Here is a 21125-nt window from a genome sequence, read left to right on the forward strand (position 1 = left end):
CTCATTATCAGCTTGGCCTTAAATTGAATCAGTTAGTTTGAGATCCTGAAGATTAAAATGAGATCAATCCAAAACAAGAGTATTTTTCGAGGTCGGGCCTAATTTACGTGTGTATGTGAAGATTCAGTCTGAGGCAATATTTTCTTATTTATGTCATACTTACAGATAAATAGTCCTTTTGGTTATTATTCGCAAATGTATTCTTTGTAGACAAATAATATTCGTATATGTTTTTTTTTTCGTTGTATCTGTAGGCTAAAATTAATCTCAACTTGACCACAAACACTTGTCTCAATTTCATGAATTGTCTTTTTTACCAACCAGACAACCTTGAGGTATTTATTGTGTAATAATTCATTGTTTTGGGTTCTTTAACCCATTATGTGTATGGGGGGTATTTTCATACATTTAAGACTACCATTTATTTAAAGTATTTCAATCACTATATTTTTATTTATACTTAAAAGGTATCTAATTATATTTCAGAATTTTCCAATTGTTTAATATGGAAATTTCTGAAATACAATTGGAAAATTCTGAAATATAATTTGATACATTTTAAGTATAAATCAAAATATAGTGATTGAAAATCATGGAAATTTCTGAAATCAAATTGGAAAATTGTTAAATATAATTGGAATATTCGGAAATTCAATAAGAAAATTCTGAAATATAATTGGAAAATTGTGAAATATAAATTGGAAATTTCTGAAATTCAGTTGGAATTTTCTGATATACAATTGGAAATGGTATAGTACCTCCACAATATAATAACTAAATGGTCTCAGTTAAAATACTTTTTTGATCTTCCCATTTAGTGGATTATAAATGTATTTATTAAAACTGAATTTATACTTTTTTTTACATTTCTTTTAATAAATTATTATGGAAAAATGCAAACGAACACAAACACCAGCATTAAGTAAATAATAATGCAAAGATTTTAATATTGAATAATAATGTTATAAAAAGTTTTTCTCTTTTGAATTTATTTCACTACAGGAGCTTTATTACATTTTTTTTTTAATTTTTCCCGTAAAATTTAATCTATAAAAATCAGCTTTGGGGAATATAAAAACATGATTGCAAAAATAGTATTTTCAGTATATAATGGAATTTTTGTTATTATAATTTTTATTTTGCTCTTTTTCTTCCAATAGCATTAACAGCGGGAAACTTACAAACAAACCACTATTAAAATTAAGACTCAAATGTGGAAGGAAGACAAGTGCATTATGAGGGCCTAAAAGAATATACATATGGAGAAAAACTATTTGATTTTAAACTGTATGACCTTCATTCATTAATTATTGCTTAAATGCAAATAATGAAAAAACAGCAAATAATGAAGTGTCCATGACACTATTAGCAGGAAAATTTAAAAATTTGCTTCGAAAATGTTGAATTTTGTGCCAAAAAAACGTCATATGCTGGAGGTTTTACTTTACTTTTTTAATTTGAAAAAAAGAGTGCCGATGATGTAGACCAATTGCTCACCGAAGCTTATGGTGAATGTGTTTCAACATGCAATAGATGGTTTGTATGGCTCAGAAGTGGTGATTTTGACACGGAAGACAAAGATCGCAAAGTCTAGCCAAAAAACTGAAGCAGCAATTTCAAAACATTTTCGAGGATCAGGATTCATCCAAAAGCAGGTAAATTGGATACAATACAAATTGAAGCTGAGAGACCTTGAAAGACGATGTAGCATGTCCGAAATGATGCTTGAACGATATAAAAGAAAATAATTTTTGCACCGAATCATTACTTAAGATGAAAAATAGATCGATTACAATAACCCGATGCATAAGTGATCGTAAGTGAAGACCGGCCAACCAGCCGAGTCGACACTTAAGCCAAATATTCATAGCGCTAAGGTAATGCTCTGTATTTGGTGAGACCAAAAGGGTCCTGTCTATTATGAGCAGCTTGAAGCTGGCCAGACCATCATAGGGAACCTGTACTGAACGCAGTTGACATGGAACCGTAATATTCCATCATAACAACGTTCGGCCACATTTTGCCGCATTATAATCCATATCTTGCCCCGTCCGACTACTATTTCGATTGGCTCTATATTCAAAACCCTCTATCTTAAAAAACACAACTTTTCAGGAGAGCCAAAAAACTGTTTTTTTCGCGTATTTCTTGAGTTGGCAAAAAACAATAGGAAAGTTAACCAAAATTTGACAAGTCTAAATTCAGTGTTTTAAATATTTCAGATTTGTTAAACAAATTTAAGGTATTATTAAATATTTATAAGCAGATTTTGTTAGAGATTAAAAAAATTATGTCTTTAGATGAAAATGTTATAAAGATCTGGATCATTTTAAATGCAACATTGTTTACCTGTTTGTTTTCTTTTATCAGTTATGTTTCTTTTCATTTCATCCATTTATAAGTATAAACGCATTTCAATAGAATGTCGTCTATTCGTCTTATCCGCATCAGTTGTTGCTGCTACTGGTGCCATTGACAATTTGTTAACAAAAGTAAAAGTTATCAGTCAGTCAGTTTTTATGTCATCCAAGTTGCTCTTGAAGTTTTGGCTTTAGTTTTGTTAAAATATTTTTTTTTCTCCTTCTTATATATTCCTTGTGGTTGGTTGTTTTAGATGGTTTGTTGATTTATGTTCGCTTGTTCGGTTTATTTACCTTTTTCCTTTACATCGATTTCTTTTAGTAAATACATCGTCATCGGCAGCTTATTTCATCCACTTTTAATTCCCAATCGTCCTTTACGAGGAATTAACATGTGTTTGTGGTTTCTCCTTTAAGGTTCTTTGGTAATTTCTAGAAACGGAACATTTATTCAGCATTATTTATCTTACGGATTTCACTTTGTTGTATTCTGTATTTGTTTAATGTATTTACGTTTGCTTTAATTTAAGTGTAAACGAGAAAAGATTAAAAGTTTTTAACGAAGGGTTCTATCTGCCTTTAGTTAGGAATGGTTAATTTTGACCTTTACTATTGATAACATTAAGATGTTGAGAAATTCTTACTAGAAATTAATTGGGAATTTTGTCTTCGGAGATTTTAAACGAGCTTGAAAGCAATACCTCTTGATATATAAATTGAAAGTAAATGCAAGTACTTTGTTTGTCAAAACCTCTGCAATAAATTTATCATTTTAAAAACTTGTATTTAAAACAGTAACATTAATCTTTAAATTTTCCATTTCCTAATGGACTAATAAAATTTTATACAATAAATACAATTAACTTTGTTTGCTTAATGACACTCTCGTGTTTTGCATAGAAATTCAATGAAATTCATTAATTAAGGTGCCATCTTGATCCTTGATTACACTATTTGTATTAAATAGATTAACAGCAATAGTTGGTGAAAGTAAATGCACAGATAATTATAGATTTTAGGGTAGTACAAAAAATTAAAGTTTCCTCCAGTTCCATGTTAAAATATTGGCCTTCGTTATTTTACAACATTTATTGATGTTTCAAGATTCGGCGTGACCATTTTTTTTAAAGTATTTTAGAATCACTCACCTTTTCAAAACGTTTGTCTTATTTCTTTTAAATAAACCGGATACTTTTGATTGCAAATAAAAGCCATTTAGTAGTTTAAAAATTGTAACAACTCTTTATTTATTCAAAATGTACAACAACAACAGAATTAAATAGCCACTCAATGTTTTTTTATACAGGTTTATAAATTCTCAGAATTACAGACACAATTTATAATGTACACGAATTTACTTAAAAAACACAACACACTTTAAGGCACTCAGATGATGTTTATTCGAAAAGCGTCTCTGATAAACTCACTCACGAATGCAACCTCTGTCACTATTTATAACACTGCCATCTGCACTCTAGATTGCTCTTTAACTGTTAAAGTTCGAATATTCTAGATCATACGCCATCTGTGGTGTACTTTCTACAATGTTCTTTAACTGAATATTCGAATACAGCGTTGCCAACTTACGATCAAATCAACTGAAAGCTCTTATTTAATAATGCCCACAGATATGTTACAGTCTGCCATTACAGCACTGTTATTTGAAAGCATTATGCTACTTTTAAATCAGCCCATAAAATCGTTATATTTGAATTCAAGTACAATTTCGTAACAATATATTGACATATTGACATATTGACATATTGACATATTGACATATTGACATATTGACATATTGACATATTGACATATTGACATATTGACATATTGACATATTGACATATTGACATATTGACATATTGACATATTGACATATTGACATATTGACATATTGACATATTGACATATTGACATATTGACATATTGACATATTGACATATTGACATATTGACATATTGACATATTGACATATTGACATATTGATATATTGATATATTGATATATTGATATATTGATATATTGATATATTGACATATTGACATATTGACATATTGACATATTGACATATTGACATATTGACATATTGACATATTGACATATTGACATATTGACATATTGACATATTGACATATTGACATATTGACATATTGACATATTGACATATTGACATATTGACATATTGACATATTGACATATTGACATATTGACATATTGACATATTGACATATTGACATATTGACATATTGACATATTGACATATTGACATATTGACATATTGACATATTGACATATTGACATATTGACATATTGACATATTGACATATTGACATATTGACATATTGACATATTGACATATTGACATATTGACATATTGACATATTGACATATTGACATATTGATATATTGATATATTGATATATTGATATATTGATATATTGATATATTGATATATTGATATATTGATATATTGATATATTGATATATTGATATATTGATATATTGATATATTGATATATTGATATATTGATATATTGATATATTGATATATTGATATATTGATATACTGATATATTGATATATTGATATATAGACATATTGCAAACAGTTCTTAATTTTGATTTACTATCTGAGGCAAAGTTGTAACTAGAGATGCTAATCGGGACTGGTTTTTGAAAATCCCGGGGATCGGGATTTGGTAAAGAATCCCGAAATCCCACCCGGGGTTTCGGGATTTTCGGGAAATCTAAAATCCCGAAAATTATAAGAAAGAAATGTACATAATTATGTCTTTACAATTGAAAGTACATTTTTTATTTAGCAATTAATTTTTATTGGACACTAAAAAGCATACTACTGCATCTATGGTTTCGACTGGCATTCTGGAACGAATTTTGTTTCCGACATATGCTGCTGCCGAAAAACATCTTTCATATTGACAAAACCGTTTGCAAATACTTATAACAAATCTGCAAGTATTTTCCTCGTGTTCCTTCAGAAATAAAGTGATTTATTTCTTTTGCAAGTTGCAAATCTACATTATAACTTGATTTCGTTATTGTTATTTGGGTTTTTACATTTATTAATAATATCTTTTAGCCTTTGAGATAAAATCAATTTCGTTTGAAGAGGATTCAAATTGAGTTTTGTTAGATAACTTACAAAAAAAGGTGAAGAATTGATTTTCTAGAGCCCCACTCAAGGAAAACCAAAAATACCGATTTCCTTTATTAACTTTATTGTAGCAGGAGTTGAGCTTAACAACTTTGCTGAACATCACTTTGCGATATTCGGGCATGTAGAATGTCAAAATGAATGAAAAAGTCACACAAAAATGACAAATTCCTCTATTTATTTATGAAAAACGGGATTTGGAAGATCCCGAAAACCCCGGGATTTAAAATTAAAAAATCCCGGGCTTCGGGGTTTAAGAAATCCCGAAAACCCCGGGGTTTTCGGGAACGGGAAGAACAAAAATTGTGAACATATAAAATCAAAAAACTTCATCTTCAATATCAAAATCGCAAAAAACTTAAAAAAAATCGATTTTTTTACCTTTTTTCCCCTGTTCAGGTCCATAGGTAGCAAACTGTTCAAAATTCAAGGAAACAATCAACTACAAAAATGTACCTAAGATCTCAATAAACAACTTTCTAGGACATATGAACTTTCTAGGAATGATTCTTAACACCATTTATGTAGGTCAATATAAGTTAGTAAGAAAAAGCTAAAGGAATTAAGTGTTTTGGGCCATAAACTATTAAATTATTATAAATTAAAGCATACTTTTAGGCAACCTTAAAAAAATTAATTTCGAATTTTTTAAAGTTATTTGCGATTTTGACCTTGAAGATGAAGTTTTTTGGATTTTATATTTTCACAATTATTGTTCTTTATGACAAGGGCTACAACTTTGCATCACAGAGTAAATCAGAATTTGCTGCTGTTTGCAAGATATGAGCCAGAGAAAATTATTACTTTTTTGCAAAAATTACACCGAGGCCCCAAATTTTTGGGGGCCCATAAAAAACAATTGCATGACTTTTTTGGTCTTTTATCAGGTAGCGGTGTCCGGATATGGTTATATTTCCATGACTCAAAAAATTACACACAGTGATATCAAATATTTCAAAGACCCTTCTTTGCAAGTACTTATACTACAATTAGTGAAAAAAATTGTGTTATAAAAGTTTTTTCACTAATAAATTTAAATTAAAAATAAATTAAAAAAAGTTGTTAAATTGTTTTTAAAAAAAAATTAATTTTAATTTGAAAGAATAAATTGGTGAAGGGTATATACTATTCGGAACAGCCGAATATATATAACTCGCTTACTTGTTTAATGTTTTTTATATATGCCTTTTACAACCTTTAGTATGATTTATCACGGGACATATTTAAACAAAAGCTTTGTAGTTATTATTTATTTGTTTGGTATACTTTACATAAGTTCTCCAATAAATTTAACTTGTAACTAATAGCACTGGTAATACATTCTCCGACTTCTTTACGGCTTTGCCCAATGTTTGCTAACAGGTAAAAAGTTCATGTTTTTTTTTGCCTTATAGAATATTTTTCACTTTTTTTCTTTCAACAACTTTAAATTTTTTACATTTTTGAAAGCGTCTTCTCATCTGCTTTAATACTTTAGTGAGTATTTTCCAATTTTTAGAAGTGTCGTTCATTCATATAATAGGCATATAAAAATAATAAAAAAATATTTTTTTTTGATAGCGAACGCTACACAATTTGAAATCAAAATACAGTGTTTAGTGTGATTATGCAGTATTTGTTAATTAATGCCACTAAAATTTTATTTGATTTACAATTTTCGACCGCATGTTTAGAATAATCTCCGAGGACTGATAAAAAGCCATAATTTAGGCACTAGAACTCGACATTGGACTATTTTAATTTTTTGGTTTATTATTTAATTGTTGATAGAAAGACTTCATAATTTTAATTTTCCCGGTGGATCTTTCTGTGGAAATATAAGTTTATTATTTCGTTTGTAGTTTTTTATTTCCGTACTTTTGTGTATAAATTCCGGATCATTGTATGTATGACAGACGATTTGATATACCAATTCAAACTTCCGTATCTTTGATACAGGGGACCAACCTAATATATTTACATTTAAATATATATACAAAAATTAATTTATACATTCATATATCCACCTGTATTCATCCGTATATGTGTATTTAGCAGACAAAAAGTATAATTATAATTAAAATGTCTCTAGATATATATTTAAACCACAATATTAATGTTTTTAAAACCACACATTCTATACAGTTTAATAAACATTCATTCATACATTTAAGGATACAATGACTTAAGGAAATCCTGTTATGTGCATAGCAAATCCTTTTGTAAGCTTCAATAAGTCCATGATGATAATAATAAAGGAAATAAAAGCGAGCTAGAAAAAAAAAAACGTAAATTGTAATCGAAATTACTGGCATTAAATTTAAATACATTTTATATATTCAATCTTAAGGTTCATTAACTTAATTCAAATACTGTCTAATACAACACGACCTCCATACAAACATAAATACATACAATACATGTGTATTCATTGACTTTGTCTTTAATAATAATGATGCAGTAAAAATGTTGCTAATAATAGTAATGATCATTTTCCTAAAATGTCTAATAAGTTAATAAAATTCAATTTTTAATGAAGCTTAAATTCTATATAATAGGTTTTGCGGTTTTGTTATTGTTTCCAGTTTTATGTTCATTTTTCATTAAATATCTTTTCATATTTGTACGTGTAACGTTTAGTCGACAGTCCTGTTCAAGTGCTGTTGCAAGTAAGCGCTATGGCTAGTAATGGTAGTAACTAGATACAGTAACTCTAAAAGCATTTATTTTCTTTCTGGACACATGCACGAGTAAGTAAGTTTTAGTGTTTGTACGAGGTTAGGCTTTAAATATGGTTGACATTAATATAAAAATATTTAGAAATTTCTGATTACTGATGCCTATTTTAGAATAACTAAATAGTCCATTTTATTAGGTTCTCAGTAGAAAATTAAGGATAATACGTACTATGAAAATATTGACAACCAATTTAATAATCCTCGTTTTCCTTTAAACACAAACAATTTTACCAAACTTCTCTTACATCTCTCGTTGCATGTGTAAAAAGCTAGAAAACATTTTTTATGATTCTTCCAATATGACAATCATTAACTTTAAGCTTTATATAGCCTTTTATGAAGAAGCTCAATTTCATCTCAACATAGAGACTAAAATCCAGTCACTTACATTGTCAGGCTGGACATAGATACTCCAACATACAGAATTTTACTTGGTTGAACTGTAGTGCAAGAGTTTCTTAATAAAAGTTGAAAAGTATTAAGAGTCTGACCAATATAAAAGTGTTTTAAAATAATATGTAGTAGGTACATGCCTGGTCAGTAGATTGTTGTAGCAAATAGAGATATATACATAAATTTAAAAGGAAACTTGATTATTTCATGAAAGTCTGGCAAATTATTAACTAAAATATTAGAAAAATAAAAACAAAATTTATAACGCTTAATATTATATATTATGATATTTGTCTCAATCTGGGAAAATTAAAACTGTGTTTTTGTACTGACATTAAGAACACATTTTCTTAAGAAATTTGTTTATATATTCAAAATATTGTATCATAATTGTAGTTGGTCCATCATTGTGGATTTGATTTATCGATTTATAAATGGGCGATTTTAAATTCGTATTCATCGAATAAAGTCAAATAATAATTAAAAATAACCATTTATATTTAAGGCTGTTTAATCCCATATGGACATTTCCCAGGTCAAGAACGTGACATTCGTACGCCTTTGAAATGAAAATATTAAGAAATCCTAAAAATGTTTTCCTGTTTCCATTTTTTGCTATTATTATAGTGTAACATAAAATGTAAAGCAAATATTAATTAGAAAATTCCACTATCAAGAACGCGACATTCGCAAGAAATTGAAGTGAGCAAACCTTATCTATTATTTTAAGTTCCATTTTTCGATAGCATTTTAGTATTGTATAATATAAAATTGGGATCAAAAACGCGACACAAAATAGAAGTCGTTTTTGAATGCATTTATAAAAATCCAAAAATCTGTCAATTGGAACATAATTTTTGATTTTTATTCCGTTTGTAATTTCTACATTATTCATTTGCGACCCCACCAAGTATATATATTCTGGATCATTATAGATAGCAAAGTCGATATATTCATGTCCGTCTGTATGTTGAAATCAACTTTCCGTAGCTCCTGCATAAATTACAAACTTGATTGATACATCAATATATCGGAAATTCTTTCAATGGGTCAAAATTAAGAAAATATTTTTTAACTCGAATTTATTTTTACCAAAAAAATTATTTTTTTTTTAAATTTTGAAAAAAAAATTATATTTTGTTTACCCAAAAATATTTAAAGTTTGTATTTTAAAGTATAATTTGGTAAAGGGTATATAAGATTATCTTATTTGTTTTTAAATAAATTTGAATTATAAGGTTTTCTGTTGTTACTTGTCAAGTTGAAATTAACATTAATAGAACTACTGGTAATAAATTGTACGCCTATTTCTTCGCAATATTATTTATAATTAAATGCATTTGTTTAATGTATAAGTAATTACTACAGTGAACGAGACACTCTTTCAACTCTTTGAGGTTTAGTGGTCACCTTACTAACCACCTTTTCTATAGTATTTAAAACATAGTTTATTGGCATTTGCTAAAGAATTATATTTTTTGAAGTCATCGTTTATGTTTTTTTTGCAAAACTTTATGGTTAGGGTGCCCGGATTAGATAGACATATTAATTTGAAAATATTGTAAACCGCAGTTTTTTAAGAGATTTTCACGCATTCAATAAAAAAATCACAGAGTATTTATTGTTCATCGAATTCAGTGTTAGTTTACTATTTCGTTTGTTTGATCAGAAAATTTAGTCAAAACTATTCGATTTCCAAAAAAATTATACGATACGAATTTTTTCTTACGTTTTATAATAAACCTTGATCAAAGTAAAAATGCAATTGTTTTGATTTTAAACTTATACACAAAAAAGCGTGACTGAAAGAGTTAAAATCAAAATATGTGTTTGTGTGTTTATTATAAGCTGTAACATTTTTGTCCGTCTGTATGTTGAAATCAACTTTCCGAAGCCCCCAAATTTCTTACTTAAGTAAACCCCACTTAAGTTTCATCTTTTTTTATAATTTTTTTTTCACTAAAAAAAAATAGTGGAAAGACTATTTTTTTTTGTCCTTAATATTTTCACAATATCTTTTCACCATTTTTTAATATTTATTTGGTGAAGGGTATATAATATTCCCAACAAATACTTCGCTTACAAAGGCTACAATGTCTTTTTTAATAACTTACTTTTTAAGTAGTAAAGTCTAAAAAAACAAAATAAACAAACAAAACAAAAAAACTGTTACTTTTTTTCAATTTGCCCATTTTTTTTATTGCATGTTTATTTTTAGAAAAACAGAAAAGAATATTGCATTACTGTGTGAAAACCATTATTTGATGCACTAAGCAGTGGTGTAGTGAGCACAACGGCAGACTACCAAACAGAAGGTTGCAGGTTCGAATCGGGTCTGCGACTTTTTTTTTATTTTTTTGTGTAAATAAAAATTCTATAAATAACTCTACTAACAAAACAACTTATTTCTGGCCAAAATATAAAGGATTACTGTTGGGACATCGCGAACAAAAATAATGACTTCATACAGTAGAAAAATAAGTAGTTGAATCGTCAAATTCCCCTTATTTTTCGGCTTATTTGTAAGAAAAGTTTTTGCTGGGTTAGACACAAGCTAATATAGAACTCTTACTTCTTTTTTGTTAAAGCCAAAATATGTACTGGTTATACATTCATTTTTAATCGATCATATTTTGCCACTGGCTCATCGAATATAAATGAGTCATTCTATTTATAATTTCTACATTTTTAAAACATTGTATCAAAATAAAATTAATGTTGAAATCTGTGTTTCAAACTTACATCCCAAGAAGATGTCCTTTGATTTTATCACTCAAAATCAAATTGCTTAGGAAACCATTCCAACGAAATTCGATTATATATTTATTATATTTATCTTCTTCTATATATATAAAAATGAAGTGGTCCATGTATGTAATGTCATCACGTGAGAACGGCTTTAGCGATTTGGCTGATTTTTTTTTATTCGATTCGAAATTAAAAAATTACGGCTAAAACCAGCTTTTTTGAGTCCAGTCAACTGTAATAAATAAGCCCGTAAAGTATGCAGTACAAATTTAGATATTTTATTTGCAAATAAATAAGAACAGGCAGAGTTGGAGAAACTTGACGAACTAACATTAGTTAATGCTATCGGGCGAAGCCGGGGCGGTCAACTAGTATTAAATAAAGTTCCGCAATCGGTGCAATGATGACTAATTTTTAAAGACAACAAATACAAAAAGTGTAGAACAAATAACATAATCAATTAGTTAAGATAAAACAGAATATCCAAAAATGTACTTGCATATGTATGCCGCCTTTAAAGAATTTAATGATAAATTAATAGATAAAATAAAAACTATTCTTCTCCTGAAATATAAAACTAATAAGAATTACTTATATAAATTGAATGAAACTAAACTAAGTTAATTACATTTGTAAAGTAATAACCATGCAATACAATTATTAAATAAATAAAGAGAAAATGTTTAAAGAAATGTCAAGTGAATTACATGACAAATAATACGACAAAAACAAAGAAACAACAACTAGAAATCAAGATCAAAAAGGAAACAACAGCAAATACTAGATAAAAATAATAGAATAAGATGCAGCAGCAGTAGCAGCAGCAACTTTTGTAATTACTTTTCTTTGTATTATATTCTTTATCTCTTAATATCCTGTTTTGCGAGACAAGCATACATACATACATATGTGTGTATGTATGTATGTAGCTGTAAATGTGTATAAGTGTATATGTACTTATATCCTTTTGTAATACTTTTATATGTGTAGAAGACATTATCAAGTTATCCTATTAGAAAAAGAAAATCATATATACCATATTCGTAGAGAAAGAAGCAAAGCAAAAAATAGAAAATAATAAGTAAAATAAATAAACGATTTACAATGACGACTTGTCAACCAATAATCTTTGCTAATGCTAAAGACGCCATAAAGTTGATTGAAAAATAATTGAGAATTGGCAAATGTAATATAACAACAACAACAATCAAATAAAACATAAAATGAAAAATAAAATACATTTATAAACTACATTGAACTCACACCTCCTTCCCCTCATATGGTTACTAGTAAGCAGGCCAACTTACAGTTGTACAATTTATAAAAAGGTATAAATAAAACGAAATAAAATTGTCAAAGTTCCCTAAGAGATCTTTACACAAAATACATATTAACAAACAAGTGACAAACATACATACATATGTACGTACGTATGTATGTGTACACATATGTATACTCTCACTTACACATAAGTAGTATAAGTATAACTTCTTTGCCCTAGTAGACATTTAATAAAAATGAAAAATAATAACAAAAAAAATGTAAGAAAGAAAATACATAATCCCCAAACAAATAAAGGAAAACTAACATTGTCAGTTAAATATAGATGAGTGTATGTGTGTATATTAGACTAGATCAAAGAAATGAATTGGTGAAACTTGTCTTTAACACTACCTTGAATTGTTTCTTTAATGCAAAGAAACAATTAAAAAACAAGTAAGAGTGCTATATTCGGCTGTGCCGAATCTTATATACCCTTCACCAAATTATACCTTAAAATTTTAAATATTTTTAGGTAAACAAAATTTAATTTTTTGGAAAAAAATTTTTTTCGATTGTTATTTTAAATTTTAAAATTTTTTTTTTTTAAATTTAAATTTTTTTTTTTAGATTTAAAAAAATTTTTTTTTTTGTCTTTTAAATTTTTTTTTTTGAAAAAAAAAATTCGGGTTAAACATTTTTTTTCCGATTTTGACCCATGGTAGGTCCAACTTACTATGGTCTTATATACGTTGCAAATGTCTTTGAAATATCTATCATTAGATATCCATATTGTCTATATTAATGCCTTAGTAATCCAGATATAGGTCAAAAATAGGTCAAAAATCGAGGTTGTCTTGGTTTTTTCCTCATATCTCAGCCATTTGTGGACCGATTTTGCTGATTTTAAATAGCAAAATTCTCGAAAGCATGTCTGACAGAATTATTGAAGATTTGGATCCCGAAGATATCTGTTGTCTTCAGAAAATTGATTTCAACAGACAGACAGACGGTCAGACAGACAGACGGACATGGCTTAATCGACTCCGCTATCTATAAGGATCTAGAATATATATACTTTATAGGGTCGGAAATGAAAAATGTAGAAATTACAAACGGAATGACAAACTTATATATACCCTTCTCACGAAGGTCTTATTCTGAAAACTCATGCAAAAGTCTTTGTATGGCAAACTGTTGTAATATTCTATGAGAGAATCCCTTTATATGCGCTAGCATGTTGATCAGTTGTGAACGTTGTAGTTTTAGGGGAAATGCCCTGCGCAATATCATCCTTGTGATTGAGCTAGTAAGTTCACTTTTCCAACATAACTGAGTGAGCTTATCATTTATGGAATGATTACGCGTAGACAGCGGAATGCCATATGGAAAATCTATATCTCCATCGGACATCTTGGTGCTTGTTTTCGCCAAGTCATGTGTATCACCGTAGTGAGTTATATTCGCACTGCCTTATAAGTACGATTCGGAATTGTAGACATGAACTAGCTCTCCCCTTCTGAAGCTGTCCTTGTAAACGGAATGGTTCTCAGTATCAGAGTAGAGGTCTGACACTAATAATTTGATATTGAGAATCCGAACTTTTTGGACTTCATGGAAGGACCTTGTATTCTAATTAAATAATTCCCAGGAACAGATGGAGGTGACATTATTGTCCCTTAACTACCGAGAGTCTTCAAATCAATGCTGCCTTGGCATGGTGGAATGAGGTGGAACAGGTGACTGCGAGATCACTACTTGATAAGGTATAACGCCTCATCTGTATTTCTATAACTGGGTCCATGAGGACCTATCCCACTCATGCTCTGGTTGCAATCCTACACATCCCACCCTTATATTTATTGGTAATGGAGGTGGCTATAGGAGTTCATCCAGATTACCGGAGATATCCCGTTTAATGGCGGGTGATCTGGTTGGACACATGCGTATTCTAGGTATCTTTGGGAATGATCCTAGTACTGCAGTATCACACTATATGTCAACGGCTCTGGCGTTACATAGGAAGTTTAGGGTCCTAATACCTGAAAGGGATAAGTGGTTAAATCAGACATGGTGGCAGAATAATTCCGAATAAGTGAGGTTTACCGATGGTTCCAAATAGGCTAATTTGAAAGGGGTATCCCAATGGGTACATTCCCATCTATATTTCATCAATCCATGCTCTAATGAACGTTTAAGAAGGAGAGTAAAGGTAGGATATTTGTTATGTCGGTTAGTCAAGCTGCTCTTAGAGCTTTATCATCATTAGAAACATGGTCTGGTGTTGTTATGGACTGCTGGATATCATTTAATGAACTCGGCACGCACAATGAACTCACTTTGTGCTGGGTACATGGTCACAAAAGCCACGCTGGTAATTAACATTCTTATTGCTTTGACAATAGGGGTGCCCGACGCCGATTCATAGGCCCTGAACTGTTCTTTGTCATTCTAAGTGGATACACTATGGAACATATTCGTTCTTGGGTTAAATCGGAATTCTCTCAATTTTGGGAGAATTTACCAAGACTTAGACATTCCAAAAGGTTCATTACTCTATCCAAATGTAGATCTCAATTATTGCTATCACTCGGAGGGGGTAAATTTAGATTATTTACAGGACACTGTGGCTTTAGGTAATGTTGCGAACAGTGTAGGTTTTGTGAACTTCAAGCAGACACTTCTGAACATATTCTATGCGACTGCCCAATGCTGACAATATGCAAAATATGATCTGCCATCAAATAGAATAATTGGCTTCATATGCAGCTTAAATCTGCTATGATCCAATAGGTCGTAGTGCATGAGGCCTCGATAATAATAATAATAACTCAGATATTCATGACCATAGCTTATCCGTAGACATACTTTTCTATCTTATTTTTTTAATGTTCATGTCAAAATTTTGGGTTTCCGCAGTCCAAAAGTGTTAGTACTATTCAATATGGGAGCCTGAAGTAGGAATCTTGTATATCCTTGAATATATCGCAAGTTCAGTTGCAGACTTGTTATTTTAGGTTCCACCTTCAGTAATTATAAGGCCGTGTTCAAGCGAATTTCTGAAACTGTCATCATTCGCATAGTCAACAGTTTTATAGTTTATGGAATCCATTTTTTAAAAGTAAATGTAAGACACTCCCTTGAGGTTAACCCCTTTTTAGCTGGTCTTGGGATCAAAGATGTTTCCATTCCTAAACGGGTGATCTTGTTGTGAAGTAGGTACATGACAGACATAACAATCGGTTGATCCAGGCATATCTCGTCTTCTGCTTATCATATAGTTGAAGGTTATTCAAAGATACTTCTATATTCAGAAATGCTATCAGTGTCTAACTCCAGTGAATTCTTAATATAGTTTTTGTTACACCAACATTCGTTTGTGTGTTTTAATAATTATTTCCAAAGCTTTCAGTTAGAAGAATCATAAATTGATTGAAGGGTTTTCGTTCATTTCAAATTGCATACCAAAATTGCTGGTTGTTTCTTTGCAAAACAAATCTCCAAGTAGATGTTTAATAATTTAAGTTAGCCCACTAAAGGTTTTCACTAAAACGAGAGTATCATAAATCAAGCTAAACTTTAATTTAAGTTAGAAGCATCTTACCCTTTTTAGGGCCATCCTATTTTACATATATGTACGTACTTATGTAGCTAGGTAGTAGGTATGTCTATTCTCTATAATTCTCATACACAAAACCCAGCAATACTGGCCAACAACTGACAACTGCCTGCAAGTATAAACAGTCAGTCAGGCTGTAAGCAGGTAACATTTGCCTTAACCATATTTATTTAGTATTATACTAGTTTCTAAAGCCTAACAAACACACACTCACTCACACATTCAGTCATAGAAGATGTTTTGTAGTGTCAAAATATAACAATAATTGTATAAATGTTAAGAAAACAAAATAACAAATAACACACACACACACGGACTCATAATATAGTACAACAGCTGAAAGGAAAAAAGCTGAAAAGGAAACTGAAGTCAAGAAATTCAATCCCTTAAGGCACAAACACTTACTCACTCATTCACTCACACCAACACACTTCACTTTATGATTCAGTGAAAGAAGCAAACCATCCTTTAAGTCATTCATTTCTACATTCATTCGTTCGTTCGTTCGTTCATACGTTCATTTATCCTTTGGAAAGTAATATGTATTTACTTAGGATTGAAAATACTGTTATTTGTACATCATATAGGAATATGTATGTATGTATATACGATTGTATCTGTTTATGATTTTAAGAGGTGAATTGATAATTCACTTGAATATCAGAAATGATATCAAATTGGAAATTTATAAAATATCCTATAAAATCATATTGCAGTAACTATTGCTTGATATATTTATTTTGTGGTCAAACTACTACATGATTCAGTTTTGGTTATTGATCAAACTGAATACGTATATTCTCTATATACAATTTAACACATGCATGTAAGTGTCTTTAGTTTTTAGCAAGAGGTGAGAATAAAATGGATTAGGTATACAGCAATAAGTATGTAATTCATCTGTATGTATTCACATATACATACTTACATATTTATATGTATGTTTACACACATATACAATAATAGATAAAAATAACTACAAGGCATTTATACTTACACTTTTACATCATACAATACATTACATTCATCCCAAAATGTTTACATTTTAAGAAATCCTTAAAAGAAAGCAATTTCTTTTTTCTTTTTATTTTTTTAAAAAAAAAAAAAAACACAACAACATAAAACCAAAATTCAAAAAGGTAACAATGAATTAACATTTGACAACAAGATGTTTTTTTAAGATTAAACAACACAACTGAAAACAAATGTTCAAAATAAATACATACATTTATTTTTTAGGGTATTTAATTCTACTTTGAAATTAGACTTTTAAATACGATTTAGAGTTTAAAAATTTAATATGTTAAAGAATTGATGCAAATGTTTGACTTTGGTAGTAAAAAACTGCAGCATACAATTATTTGTTTTCAGGCTATGGATAATTTTTCTTCATCAAAACACACAACAGATACAGAAATGTGAAAAAATCAACTGCAGCAGTTGCAGTGATTGAGTGACAGCATATTGAAGTTGTTTTTTATTTTGCACAAATACACTGAGCAATATTATTGTCTCAATTGGTTAAGAGTTATTCGGAAGAAGTTCGTTGCTTTCTGGTGAATAAATGGAAGTTTTGTTCAATTTTAATAAAAAAAAATCTATTAACGTCATGTTGTAGCCTTGAACTCGTCAATGTTATCCGATTACGGAACATGTTCCTACAAGCCAATGATCCAATGGGGATTATATCATAACACTGTGTGTAATTTTTTAAGTCATGGAAATATAACCAAATACGGAAACCACTACGTAATAAAAGACCAAAAAAAAAAAAGACCCGAGTCTCCCAGTTTTGCCCAAAGTCATGCACCGAGGCCCCAAATATTTGGGGCCTCGCTTCTATTTGTGCAAAAAAGTGATCATTTTCACAGGCTCATATCAAAAATTGTAGCCCTTGTCATAGAGAACAAAAATTGTGAAAACGTAAAATCAAAAAAACTTCATCTTCAAGATGAAAATCGCAAAAAACTTTAAAAAATTCGAAATAAATTTTTTTAAAGCTGCCTAAAAGTATGCTTCAGTTTATAATAATTTAATAGTTTATGGCCCAAAACACTTAATTCCTTTAGTTTTTTCTTACTAACTTATATTGACCTACCTAAACGGTGTAAAGAATCATTCCTAGGAAGTTCATATGTTCCAGAAAGTTGTTTATTGAGATCTTAGGTATATTTTTGCAGTTGATTGTTTCCATGAATTTTGAACGTTTGCTACCTATGTACCTGAACAGGGAGAAAAAGGCGATTTTGATCTTGAAGATGTTCTTTTTTACAGGGGCTACAACTTTGCCTCGAGAGTAAATCAAAATTCTTAACTAGGCTCAGTACTGTGGAAGCATGGAGGTTTAGATGTACCGGCCATGTGTCCATTCTGCGATGTATATCTAATATCCACGTTATTACACGTTATTCACAGCTTCTCTTTATAAATTGCGTTCGGGTTACATTCTTCTATTCTAACCTGGAGCTATTCTGGGTGCCGGGCCAATCTGGTGTACTCGGCAATACTATCGTGGATGAACTGGTCAAAGCAGGCAGACGTCGGCAAGTCGATGATATCGATCATTTGTCGGTATACCGCTCTCTTGTAGTAAATCACTATCACATCAGTTGGTCTAGTTTGACAAATTGTTCGGTCACCTACGGGGCTATCATGAATTCGACTACGAGACTGAACTAAGAGGCTCAACACTCCTTATCATGACTTTTGAAGTAGAAATTGTCGTGACGAAGACGAGGAGGAAACGGTTGAACACCTCCTTTGTCTTTGCCCTGCTCTATCGGGAATCCAGATTACGGCATTGGATAGTCCTTTTATAGGCGGCTGATGGATTTCTATATCAAACCCCCTTCCGACATGAGAAGGACTTTTTGAGGAACTAAACATGATCATTTAGGGTATCACAAGGGGACAAATTCATGGACCAATGTGAGTAGGAAAAATTATAAAAACTAGTAATTTTATTTTACATTGGATTTGATCTATAAATTAGTGAAAGAAAACTCTTGTAAGTTTCAAAGCAAATTCTATTATTTTTAACTTTTAAATGACCATTACTTTAAGAGGTGAAATATAAGTAGCTCACGATTTCAGATTCACAAGTTTGTTGGTCTATAGTCTGCCGATATGTGCCATTGATTTTTTTGTTTCAAAACCTAAATGAAATACGTGCTATTTGAATTTAGTTAAATATATGTAATCATGTTGAAATATGGATACTTTTTCTCTTATTAGCTCTAGCTGAAAAATTGTAGTTGAGTGACAACAATTTGTTTATTTTAACCATTATTCTTCTTTGCCAACTGACTATCTGTTGCTAGAAACGATAATAAAATTTTGGATAAAATGGGATCTTTCGATTAGCAACATTTGTGCATCATTTTAAGAAGAAAAATTATAAAAAAAATTGCCGAAAAATTCCGACAAAAATTTCCCGAAAATTGGTAAAAAAAATATTCCCGGGAATTCCCGTGAAATTTTTCCCGCTGACTTTATACTATTTGACTACGTTAAATATTCGGGGTCATATGAGTGATATATTTCATTTAAAAATATCTTTATTAAACAAATTTTAAGAGTGTATTTCTTGTATGACATCTTTGTCATCGTTAAAAGCAATTAATTTTACAACAAATAAACTTGTAGATAAATAATAAAAATCAAACAGAGATACAAACAGACACAACGTTTTACTTAGACACAAGTATGAATGTTTCCTTTTCCTAACAATATTGTCGTTGTTGTTTGTGGATTTTATATTCTACTCACAAATGATGGTTGTGTAATCAGTCAACTGTGTAATAATGTTGATTAACCTTTTCTTGAAACTTAAAGATAAACCATTAATCAAATTATTTTATACATATAATACATTTTATTTCGATAAACAAAAGAATACTTTCACTTCACTAAGAAAGGCTTGCAATAATTAATTAAATAATTTCGTAATTATTTGCTGATAAAGGAAAGCAAACAAAAGACTTAAGTTTTAGTAATTTGATAAAGTCCAAGAGAATATATTTTGAATAAACAATTTTGATTTTATACGACCCCGTAAGAGTTAAAATAATTCTTTCAAAAATTCCCTAATAGTTGTTTTACTTTCCTTCTATCTTCTTTTAAATAAATAATAAAATTGTCTCTTATTCGTATTAAATAGTGCGTTATTTGTAGTTGCAAAATGTATAAAATTACTTCCGTTTTCTGGTAATTCGAATTGTATGTATCTATGTAAGGCATATATGTATGTAATTTTTCTACATTGTCTGTGTCTAGGATGAGAGAAAAGATGCAGGAAAATTGCAACAATTATAAAGATGACATCAACTAAACACAGCTCGAAACACAGACAATATATGGTGACAATTAACGAAACTAAAGAATCAGAATCTAAATGAGAATGAGAATCAGAACAGAAACCGTACAGTTAGTAAATTATAGTATAATGACTGCAATTATAAATCCGTTAATGGTTACATTTGTATAGAAAAGTATATGGGGAAAATAAAAGAACACAAAACATATAAGAAAATAGCACAAATTAGTTTTCACAGATGTATGTACTTGTATATGCAAATTTAAGATTGTTAGCATTTGCGTCGTGGCAAAGATGGTTTTTGTGTCAATGACTGATGATCTAAATAGTTGTGCTTTGAGGCTATATTGTCGGCATTAACTATGATTTTAAATGCGTGCCTTCACCATTCTGTGCAAGATCAGTTAAGTCTATATTAGTAATTTAAAACCATACACTTGAGGAATAAGTATTCGTTGCAAATGGCCTGCACGCAGAGAAAAAATATAGTTGTGCTAAATTACTGTAACCATTTCAACATTGTTACAAGTTTTTTAACTATT

Source organism: Calliphora vicina, chromosome 3, assembly GCF_958450345.1.
Source record: "Calliphora vicina chromosome 3, idCalVici1.1, whole genome shotgun sequence".
Classification (NCBI taxonomy): Eukaryota; Metazoa; Arthropoda; class Insecta; order Diptera; family Calliphoridae; genus Calliphora; species Calliphora vicina.